We start from the raw sequence: 13,120 nt of genomic DNA, 5'->3' as shown, positions 1-13,120 counted from the left end.
TTTCACAAATCTTTTTTCCATCCATTGCTTCATTTCCAAAATCTTATATAATGTCACGTGCTTTGTTAATTTCTATGACGTTTTCAAATTCTGCGAACACAATAACGCACACTGTTTTTTCTCACGGTTGCTCAAATTTCATTTCAACTCGTAAATTACTATGCTTTATTAAATTGAAACGATCGCCATCACATAAATCAGGTGATAAGTCACAATAACGCACACTGTTTTTTCTAACGGTTGCTCAAATTTCATTTCAACTCGTAAATTACTGTGCTTTATTAAATTGAAATGATCGCCATCACATAAATCAGGTGATAAGTCAAAAGCATACAGAGTGTAACCATCACAAAATTCTTCTCTGGAAATAAAGTTGCCTTTATCATTTCTCATATGCTCAGTGCTCATGAATAAATTTTGATAAGCTCTTATATATTGTTTTTATGAAAAGTTGAGTTCCAATGGATTATGGGGGACTGGTTGACCATCTACGTAGACGGCGATAAAATTTAAATTGAAATGTTTAAAATCAAAAGGATTTTTTTCAAATGTTCCATGAAATGCATCATTTTCGACACATCTTATGATAATTCGTTTAGGAATTTGTCCCACAAATACATTGTCTTGCACAAATGACATGTTTCCTTTAGGAATGGAATATACTTTACGAAGCACTCGATTGATAGGATATTTTGCAGTATCTTTTTCTAATGCTTTTGCGTGTCCTAGAATGACTCCGGGACTTACACGAACTTTTCTTACTAAAAGCGAAATTCTATCTAATACAACTTTATATCCCGACTTTCCTATTAAACAAAACTCGGGTTTACTACGATTTAATTTAATTTTTATATCCACCATGTTAAACAACAATCTGTTTTGATGAAGCAAATCACTATGAATACAACCAATCATATCCACAGTTGCACTTAACTTGAAATAATTTGATCTTTTTTTAAGATCATCGTTGCAATCTTTATAAATAAAGTTCGGCCGTCAATTGGGAGGTTTTACTGTCATAACCATGGTTTAAAAGTGTTTCAATGTAAGATCGATAAGAATAAGTATTGCTGGAATTAGATATAATGCGGTCGTTTAAAGAAACATCCACTTGAGAAAACAAAGAATGCAGAAATAAATTTAATGGACCAATTTTATCATCAGCTGTTAAATTGGTATTATCGTTTTTTAAAATTTTTGAAGCTGAGTTTGGCTTAGATCAATAAATTCATCACCAGAACCTGATATATGAAATTTAACGGGTCCGCCATCAAACACATTCGATAACGGGTGAAATTCAACTCACTGTCCTCTTTGTATAACTGTTTGTGTGCCGGGCATCTGAAACAATTCCAGTTCAGACTTCACACATTCCGGGGAACCTTTTAAAAGAAATGTCATGATGAGTCGAAAATATCACGTCCTCTCACTTTCTGTTTTTTTGATGAAATGATCTTTTTCTTAGTCTTGCGTTTTCTTTTATAGCGTCCACTGCCAATCATTGACTGTATTTTCCCAAGAGCTTTATTGGCCAGATTTTTACCCGACTCTTTTGCCTATTTTTGGCTCATGTTTTCAAATCTTGGCCTGCTAGTACATCGGACATAACACGTGATCCTGTTACTAATGCTTCATTTCCAACAGTTTTTAACCCTCGAACAATGTATGGTAGGGCTGCTCTAAATAGACGTCTAAATATGCCGCCCAGACCATAGCCTTTTTGATACGACACACCACGATAATAAGGTAAACCGTTTCCCGCTTGGGAAGCATAATGGTCCTCCAACTTCTTGGAACAGCAAACATAAGGTACTTTCATCTTGACTNTCTTAGTCTTGCGTTTTCTTTTATAGCGTCCACTGCCAATCATTGACTGTATTTTCCCAAGAGCTTTATTGGCCAGATTTTTACCCGACTCTTTTGCTCTATTTTTGGCTGATGTTTTCAAATCTTGGCCTGCTAGTACATCGGACATAACACGTGATCCTGTGACTAATGCTTTTTTTCCAACAGTTTTTTACCCGCGAACAATGTATGGTAGGGCTGCTCTAAATAGACGTCTAAATATGCCGCCCAGACCATAACCTTTTTGATACGACACACCACGATAATAAGGTAAACCGTTTCCCGCTTGGGAAGCATCCAACTTCTTGGAACAGCAAACATGAGGTACTTTCATCTTGACTACTTATCTTGAAATGAAGCCTTTTTAAAAAAAACACTCAATATTTATAGTATTTGTCGCATTCGGAAATGCAGTACAACCATCACTTTACCTCTTTCAAACGGAACAAAATCACCTGATTTCAGTCTGAGTTCAATTTGAATTGTTTGAAATGAATGTCTCGTTAAGGGTAAGTATTGAGGTCTATCATAATACTGACTGATTGTTTCACCATCATGTCCTTTTATTCGAACGATCCGCAGTAAAGAAGCTTGTGTATCTCCGACAATTTGGGGTGAAATAAGATCTGTGTACACTTAGAAAACTGAAAAATTAGACCACGCGTCAGCCACAAATTCGCTTTTCTGGTTACCCGTAATGATTGCATCACGTTGAAATCCTAACAATTCGCCTAACTTCTCTAAATCAAGGCTGCAACCTTGAACGGCGTTAATTTTAACTCGTTTCGTAGCTTTATTGTAAATCGACTAGGATTTTTAGGTAAAGCAAGTTGTATAGCTGATACAATATCAAACATTGATTCATAACAACCCACATCAATTGTTTGCTTAACAGTCGATATGATATTACCATTACTTCATTACTTATCTTGGAAATAATTGTTATTTTAATTTACGTTCAGCCAAGAATGCGGATAGATGATTTCAGATAGGTCTACTTCCCATTCACCTCCTAAATCCACTCGTATAGGTAATTGAGTTTTGAAATGAGAGATTTTATTATCAGGAAAGAATCGCGTTGAGCTATCAGAAGGTAACGTCACGTAGAAAGACATTTTTAAAAATGAATCTTTAACGAGTACGCTTCACTATTTATACTTTATGAACATCCGTCACCCAATCATTAAACTTATCCAAATAACCTAGAAATTTAACAAAATATTGCATCTTTCCATTGATTTTTTTCTTCTTAATTATTTTTCAACTGGATAAAATCCAGAATCGACTACTTTTTGTAATTCCTCTGCATAAAAAGTACCTTCGATTGACTCATTCATTAAATCTTTTAATTTATACACAACAGGATTTCGTGGGATTATTTTATCTATTACAAATGATTCATGTGTCCAATTATTTTCATATCCTTTTTCAAAATGACGTTTAGACTTACTAATGCAGACAGTGTCACCTATTTGGAAAACAGGCTTATCATTATTCACCTTATCACTATATAAATTATTCCATATTAGTTTTTGATTATCGATATTCACTGAGGCTGGTTCTATTTTTATACTTCTGTGTTTGGTATGATTATAACTATACACTAACTTTGAAATGACGTCAATATATTTTTTCGTATTACATTCTGTAAAATATTTCCACGTCTTCGTTTTTAAAGTACGATTAAATCTTTTAACTATACTTGATTTAGTTTCATTATTTGTTGTAAAAAAATGAACTCCTATTTTTTTAAGATATTGCTGCATAAGTTTATTTGTAAATTGCGTACCTTTGTCTGACTGTAAATTTTCTGGTTTTCTTTCTCTAAATATAGTTTTTAAAGCTGGTAATACATTTTTGGCTGATTTATTTTTCAAAGGAACAGCCCATGCAAATTTTGAGAAACAATCGATGCACGTTAATAAATATTTATATCCATTATTAAATTTTGCTAAAGGTTGCATGTCTACTAAATCAATTTGAAATTGTTCATCTATACCTCCTACAATCACTCGATTCCGTTTAAATATCTTTTTTACTGGTTTATGCAAAGTATAAGAATCTTTAAAAATACACATAAGGGCGACCTTTGTGCTGAAATACAAAGTAAGGTAAAACAACGTTTAAGAGCACAAAAAATATATAAATTGCAGACAGCTGTTTCGGATGCTCAAAGGGCAACCTTCATCAGTGCAACAGAGAATACATGCAGCTGTCTGCAATTTATATATTTTTTGTGCTCTTAAACGTTGTTTTACCTTACTTTATAAGAATCTTTAGTCTCTAACCATTTCTTAACGTTACTTTTCTTCACTTTACCTTTCACAGAATTATAAATAGCATTTACACCTCCAAAACTTCTTGGATGTTCAGGNAGATTGAATGTATTAAATTTTTTTTTCTTCCTTTTTTTAAATTGAAGCAAGAATTTTATATTAAAAACCTGAAAAAAGTATTATTCTGAAAAAGAAAATTCATGCCTGCTGAAAAAGAAAAATTTACAATCCTCTGAAAAATGAAAAGTTAGTAAACACATGGAAAGAAAAACAAAAATGTTAAACAAACTAATTACATTTATTCGAACAAATATATTTAAATAATTAAAAAAAAAATTAAAAATCATAACTACAAAAATCTTTTCTTGCAGCAGCAATGCATTCATCCAATCGAATATTTTTTAAATAGTTCTCACTTAAAAAGTTAATTAATGGTTCTTGATCTGGGAACAACTTGTAATTATCAACAAGTTCTAGTTCAAAGTCTCTGGCTAATGCCACAACATTGAGATACATACAAGACTCATTAAAGTCACTGATGGACACTAAGTCAGAGATTTCAATCTCTTCGCCGCAAAATCGCATAGGTGGGCTAAGACCTTTCTTTTCACCTATGTGTTTGTATAACACTAAAGCAAGACAACGATTCATATCACTGTCTGCTTCTTCATAGCGGGCACTGTTGGGTTTCTCCATTGGTAATATACGTTTTGACACCATTTTAAAAAGTCTCTGTGCTTGTACTTCAAGGTAATGTAACTGGAAAACACATTATCGTAAACTCTACGGATGGAGTGCCATTGGGAGTAGGTGATATCCAAGGGCCATTCATAAACTCGTCCACTACGACATGTAGTCTCACGTGTCAAAGATATCTTTCCATCTTCTGCCATGAGGAGGTAAAATTATCTTTTGTTGTCTGGATTAACTGACTCTAATCGCATGTTGATATCACAAATGTCGAATATTGAAGTGGGCGCATCATTTGAAAAACAAACATTGAATTGATCCGGCTGTAGCGTCAACCCAACAGTCGATGGGTAGTAATTATCTCCATATCTGTTGAATTTCCTTATGTGTATAGCAGCTTTTGTTTGGTACAAACTTGCTAAACTGAAGTAATTTTCTCCGATAGGGTAAAAGTGCTCAGGGTAGCTACCCTCTTGGAAAAGACCTTTCCTCTTTGGTACATCCTAATTATCTTTTGTACTATTTGATACTCTTTTGCTCGAAAATCTTTTCCGTTTCTCTATGACTAATGCTTTACTTCCCATTTTGTCACCAACAATCTCTGGCAAACTTTTGCTGCCTTTATTAGAATCAATCTCCATCATTTCTTCCATGACTGATGATTCAGTACTAACATGGNTTAAAGTATTTAAAATTATGATATTTAAGTATGACGAAATTATGATATTAAGTCTCAAATATATTAAAGATATATTTGAGACAAGATAGCATAAGATGAACTCGGCACGAGATGATACTCGGTACAAAATGAACAATTTATAGATTTACTATTAGTGTTATCTCTGTTTCTTGTTCTAATTTTATTGTTTGTTTTTCCGTCTACAGTTGTCTCTTAATCTGCCATTAGAAATTAAAATAAAATAAAAAAATAAATGAGCAAAGAGAAATAAACGTCATCACTTTGCGATTGTGTGAAAAATAAGCCAATAAACCAGTTTCAATGATTGCGACAAAAAGCAAAACGAAATGAAGGAGGCTTCTTCTCCCCTTCAAAAAAATTTTATGTCAGGCATATCCGCAACGACCACTGTAAGCAAAGAAACGCATAGAAAATTATAATTTCCGAAAGGTACGTATTTATTTACATCGCACTAGAGCTGCACAATGGGCTATTGGCGAACGTTCTAAGGATGATCCGAAGACATACCATCGCAATTTTGATCATCTGCAGAGAGGATATCAGCAACGCTTAACCCCGTCCCGCCTCCTGTCGGGGGTATCCGGATCAATTGTTTGCTTANAACTAAAAATACAAAAACAATTCCCAGTTTGAAAAACAAAGAGAAGATGAGTATTTACAATGAGAAATAGAAAGTGTGACTTGAATTCAAAATATAGATAGCAAAACAGATGAAAAGATGACTCCATCAACAAAGTATCGAAAAATGTAAAAATGCAATAAATGTAAAAAGCAGATGTTTGAACAAATGGAAAGTTAACTCGGTGTACAAAGTCGTTAATTTTAACAGATGGAAAGCTGACCCAGTCCACATATCAAAACAAGTTTAAATGTGAAAGTAAGTACAGGTGAAATGTTAATTCCATACACAAAGTGTCCTATATTTTAATTATAAAAGTCAGGGTAGGTAGAAAGTGCAGAGAGGATATGCCTCCCCTGCTTTGGTAGCCCGACGACTTGCAGGCAAGGAAGAGCACTTTAAGGTAGAACAGTTTAACGAGGACTGATACCGCGCACCCGCAGTCCCTACGCAGGCTGATCCAAGTGGTCACCCACCAGCACACTGACCGCAGCCAATGATGTTGACTTCGGTGTTCTACTGGGAACCGTATCTTTACGATCAGTCCACTGCAGGACATAATTTCTGAAAGAAAAGTGAAATTTTTGAGATTTAAAAAAAACAACAATATTCATTAAATAGATATTCAAATTTAAAAAAAAAATCATTGAAAATTTTGCGTTATGAAATGAAGGGTTTGAAATATCATGTTTAAAATAATAAGATGAAGAGATTTAAATAAATGAGTAACTGTAACATTTCTATGAAATTGTAACTGTGGCAATTATCTTTTTGTTAATAATAGAAGGACAGTAAGTATTAAAAATAAATATTTTTCGCAAGGTCTGTAATTGGTACGATTTACAAAACTGATTACCTAATGCATGTCACTTGTCCTTAAATCATACCAATCATGTAATATTTATTAAGTGAATAAATAGACCGTGAGGGACCAAAATCAATTAATTTGAAACATAATGTAATTGTGAATTTTTGTACACCTGTAATGTATACATTTTTATTTATTTTTGTACTTTGTATACTTTTGTAAAAAAAAAAAAAATATTGGTGGTCTTAAAATAGGTGTGCATGTGAACAAACATTTATAGAAAAACATTGATAGAAATTTTTTAAAAAAAAAAAGATCTTATTTAGTCTATCTTAATTAGTTATTCTTATTTAGTTAGTTTTAAACCGCTCATCCAAATAACTATTAATGCTTAGAAGGTTTATATGTTGCTATTTTTCATAGTTTTTTTCATTTAAAATTCGGTGCAAATTAAAATTTGAGATTTCAATTTTCGAAACTTCTCAATTTTCTTGTATAAATGCATCTTTAAGATTGATTAAAAAGAAATCTATTAAGCTTAAATGATATTTTTAATTTGTAATAAATTAGCCATTCGTTCTGAAATGAATAAAATAAGGGAATGGTGCTAAAATGAGAGTTAGGAAGCTATTCCAGGTCATTAACCACTTACAAGATAGGGTTTATAACTCCTGCGATGTATATTTGTGCTTTTCTTATCTTAATGCAATCCGAAGATAGTCTATAACTTAAAATTTCATTTATCTAGAAGATCTTTAAAATGAAAGTTTTAATAAGAGTAAATTATAACTATACGTGTTTTTTTATGCGTGAATTATCTCAAACTTTCTTCTATTTCTTTTATGTAGCAAAAGAAGTTTTTATTATTTTTCATTTAACTTGTTCTATTTTACCAAAAAATAAACTTTAAGGAAACAAGTTAGAAGACGAATAGAATAAACAAAGTAGGGCTTTTATTTAAGATTTAGGTTAATTTGATGTGTGATTCTATATTAATTAGTACTTTTTTTTAACAAATTTCCTAAAAAAAAATTTCTAGTGAATGGCATAGAAGGGTTATATTATAAGTATTGAAAGATTCTTATTTCACTTTTAAATGCTATTTTATATGATAGTTTAAATAACATTAATTTCAAATTTATTCACTTCACTTTCCAACAATTAGTTCTGATTTCTTAGATGAAAGAAAAAATAATCAAGGCATCTCATTCTTGAAATAAAATTGACAGCTACTAACAATTAAATATCCATTGTTAGTGTATGAACCATTAACAAACAGTCTAAAAAACAATCTAAGCTTGTGTAAAACCATTTTTGGTCATTCTAACTTGGGCCTTCAAGATTGAATGTGCTTCTTAGAGTTCTTGCTTTACAGCAAATTGATTTTGGGAATTGTTTCCTGCGTATTGATAAAAAGTTCGAGAAAGCTCGGAAATATCACTGATAACATGCAGTGTGGCCGGTATTTATATGAACCTCCTGATTTTTCAGGTCTACATCACCACCACAAAAGGGATGCCATGAAGATTTTGGAAGCCAATCATTTTGCATGCGTGAACAAACTTGGGTTTGGTTCTTTTGGCGACGTGTACAAAATGATAGACTTATTTGGCCGAGAAGTTGCCGTTTGGCCAAAATTGTCTCATCCAAACATTATGCCCCTCCTCCTTAACTTCCATAGCCCGAATGTAGCTATTTTTGTGATGCCCATTCAGCGGAACACTTTGCTACATACAGTCCTAGACAGGCATTTTTTAAATCAATGAAGTGCCCTAGGCTGCTTTAAATCATGGCTTCATGGCACTCTTTGTGGTCTGAATTATTTGCACTCAAACGAGACCGGTCACTCGGATCTAAAAGCAAATAATGTGTTGATTTCGTATGATAACAGAGCTGTTATCAGCGATTTCACTTTCCTTGCCTCAACATCGAAGGCAATACCAAGGTGAGCAATCAAATATTTGCTTATAGTTTGTTGCAATACATTGCTTAGAGTATTTTAAGTTCAGTTAATTAATTAAGTTTTTTTTTAATATTCTCATAGTTTTAAAGTATAATTAAGATTATTATTAGCTTATAATCTTGTTGGCATATTTACACTGAGAGCAAACTAGTGCTCGGCCGGTTCTACTTCTCTCGCAGATCGCCGGGTCGTCGAAGCGGGAGTGCCATCCTTTCTACAGAGAACCAAAATTGTAATGGCATGTCTTCGGATCATCCACAGAGTTGCTTCCAAAACTGTCACCAATAGCCCATTGTGGAGCTCTAGCGCGACGTAAATGAATTACAACTACTGCTTTACATTATCTTATTGAATGAAATCGATATATTGTGAGTCACTAATTTGATAACAATCCAGTTTCTATTACATCAAAATGTAAACATAAAATACATTTATAATAATTTTTTTATTAAAATGTTGTTTAAAAATATATTTCAGTATAAATGTTTTTAACACTGAAAAAAAGCAGAATTTTTATCAGTAGAAGGGGAATGGCTTCCCTACCTTTAGCTCCGACAACCTGAGCGCGAAGTTACTTTACGGCAAAATAGTTTAACATAGTACCGATACCATACACTAGGTCACTTCGCAGACTGATCAAAGAGGTCACCCACCTGCTCACCGAAAGCAGCCAGAGATGCTAGCTTCTAACCATTAGTCTACAGTGGGACTTACCATTAGTCTGCAGTGGAACTTGTGATTTTTTAAATCATTGCGATGCTAAGTATTGAAATGGACTTCAAAATGGAATGTTTTCTTTTACTTATATTTTAACTTTAACAAAGAAAAATGTGACTAAAATGAATATTAAAATGAAAAATGCACACTTCAAGCTTTACTTTTTAATTACTCTTGCGCATTTATGTATTCATTTTTCTCGTCAAAGCTCCTTAAAACTGTATTGGTATGCTTGCCACCTTGAGGCTGAGTAAGATTTTGAATTCTTAAACTTTCTTCATTTCATTATTAACCAGGATGAGTTTTGACTCTGTTTGAGTGTGCTAAAGGAATAATTTTGTTTTGCAGGTCTGAAATTGGATTGCCATATATATATAGGCCTCCAGAGGCCTTCGAAAGTGAGGCAGTAATAGAGGGCAAAGCGTTTGATTTATGGGCGTATGGAATGATGGTTCTGAAGCTTCTTACCAACCAAGCTTTTGGCAGAACTTCGTCCTACGTCGGAAGTTAGCAAAAGGATATTTATCCCAATCTTTTCAGCCTTCTTCAGGTAAATAGATTTTTATACATATTTATAAATTTTTATTTAACTGACTAAACTGACTCAAAGCATATTAGATTTCGATCAAAACTAAATTATGAAAAATTCCAATTAATCTAATAAAAATTATGTTTTGCATGAAAAAAATCATTTTTAAGTATTTTTTTTTTAAAAAACTAACAATTAAGCTAAATTTTATGATTAATGTATTTGTTAATAAATTAATAATTTCAAGGTATATTTATCGAATTTTATGATTATCTTATTTCATGCATTTATTTACTATAACTGTAAATACATCTTATCCAATATACACTCCATTCAACAACTTAAATAAAGTGAAGTGTGTTTTTGTGAACTAGATGACTTAGACAGACAAATTAAGATATTTTTTTCAAACGAATGCTCTATGCGTAAAAATAAAAAAGAAATCAGGTAATCAGATGAATAAGGTTTGAATCACGGCGAGGGTTTGTCCGCATCCGGCTTGCAACGACCACGGTGATGACGGGAAAAAAAACTCACTGATAGACGGGTTATGGTTTAGAGTCCCTTTCCGTCAGGCTCTCCATGGGATGTTTGAGTGGTTTTCCTCTCCACGTACGCAAATGCGGGTTAGTTTCATCAAAAAATCCTCCACGGCGGTTACAAAATAAAACATTTCAAAGTTGCACACAGAAAGGTTGTCACAGGAATGTCTCTCTATATTTCTTTCCTTTCTTGGCCTGCTTGATCCCCAGATTTGTGGCCGAACGAGCATACCTGGGACCAGTTGGCAAGTTGGACATCCTCCGAGTTTAGTCAATTGAGTGGTGTTTTGACAGCAACTGTGGAACGAGATGCAGTAGGATATTATAAAAAACTTGCATGTCTCAATGCCTGACCGCATCACATCCTACATTCACGCTAGAGGTGGCTGGAAAAGAGGGTAATAAACCCTCCATTCTTTTGTATATTTTTCTATTAAGAAATTACTCTTTTTTGATTTCTTAATCACTAATATCAATGTTGTAGTAAGGTATGTAAAATTTCGTTTCATTCTGACGACTCTTTCTAGGTGCACCGCTTTTTACGGCAATTTCTCATTTATTTGTAGCATTTTAACTCAACTCATTGCCATAAAAAAGTACATGGTGACGAGTACACATAATGTTAAAAAGCTACAAATAACTTTGCAAAAATTCGGACAATTTTTCAATTTTCTTTTAACACTTAGCATTGTCTAATGAGAAAACCTGAAATACTAGTTTAGATGTTCAAAGGAAATTTAAATATTTCAAATGTAATTTTAAACCTACTTGCTTAGGTTTAATTTTGTGAATTGTAAATTTTGTTCTTGAAGCCAAGGATGTTGTAACTGTAGAACACAATAATTGCATTTTATATTCACGTCAAAGAGAAAGCTTAGAAATGGAACCTAGGCACTCTGGTATTTCTTGACTTGCTTTGTCCTTGTTTGTTAAATGCACTGAAAACCTAAATATTTCACGTAATTTTGTTTACAACTTTGATCTGTTTCTTTTAATTTAAAATTTTACTCAGCCTACTTACATCTGTAAGCCTCGTGTTATGCTTTGAGGAACATCAGGAGTTCTGTATTAAAGTTAAGATAAAGAAATTTAATTTTAAGTTTCCATCATTCATAATTGAAAATATTAATGGTAATTTTTTTTGTAGGAAAATAATTTCAAGCGTTACGTGCGCTCTATGTGGGCCATCTCAGACAGGCAAATTAAATTTGCCTTGAATTTCATTCATATCTTCTTGATGCCCGATCGAAGACAGATGGAATGCTGGAAAAGCAGCTGGCCACTGCTTCCTTGAGGATGGTATTCAGATCGAAGCAGGGCCTCATCAAAAATGGGGCATTTTTTGTAGACATGACTGTGAAGAAAGTCATGAGAATTATGTGAATAGGACTCGAGGTATAAAACGCATTGCTGATGAAAGTTTGAAGGTACTGCTTCCCAAAAAGCCAACACCTTTTTTTTTTTGGAAGAAGCATCTGAAAAACAACAACGAAATAAATGTAAGAATTGCAGGCGTACTAAGGTATGGGTAGACTTAAATGAGAAATTTGAAATGTTAAAGCGCAAAAAATGCGGCATTGGAACACGAGGTTCGGGAATTAGAAGTGTATGAGGAAATTGACTCGAAAGTTGAGAAAAAGAAAACGCCTGTCTTGAAAAAGACAGCCATATCTAAGAGTGCACAAACTTCAAATAGTTTGAAAGCAATAGAAATTGAGGATCCTTTATCTGAGAACATTACAACTAATAGTAACACGAGTCGAGGAGATAAATTTATGAACTGGTTACGGAACAAAGCTAATTGCTTGCAAAAATAAAATAATTCGATTTAATTTTAAATAGTTTGAATTTAAAACGAAAACAGACCACACAACTGAATGCGAGAAATTGTCTTGACTTCCATACTCTGTAACTTAAATCAGCTCGATGTTAAACAGATCTCATCTAAGAAATCAGATAGAGAAGTCACCAAAATAATTTCCGAAAGATGGTTTGTGCTACCACATAAAAAACAAATGTCAAAAACAACCAAAAAATTACAATACGTAATAAAAGCACTAAAGAGTCCTCAATGAACAACTGAACATTTTCCACCAGATGAAGTTGTCGTTAATAAGTTAAAATAAATAATGCGGACGCCTTTTAAATAAAACCAATCAAATGAATGACAACAAATACAAAACTTTAATCTTTTAATAACTAACTAGGAGGCTTCGCCCCCTGCTCGCTGGCGCTCGCCAACCCCCGGAACTGCTTTCGCAGTTCATTTCGGATTGCTTCGCAATCCGATGTTCGCATTGCTCGCGCATTGGATACGTTCTTAACGTCTAGCTTTTGTATACTTTTTTGAACACTGAAGTTCCGAAAACTTTAACTGTAGAAAATTCTAAACCTGTGCATTTCAATATTAATTTGAAATTGCAAACAGTTT

Source organism: Parasteatoda tepidariorum, chromosome 10 (genome assembly GCF_043381705.1).
Source record: "Parasteatoda tepidariorum isolate YZ-2023 chromosome 10, CAS_Ptep_4.0, whole genome shotgun sequence".
In the NCBI taxonomy this organism is placed as follows: Eukaryota; Metazoa; Arthropoda; class Arachnida; order Araneae; family Theridiidae; genus Parasteatoda; species Parasteatoda tepidariorum.
The sequence above is the reverse complement of the archived record's forward strand: the minus strand, read 5'-3'. Positions refer to the sequence as shown.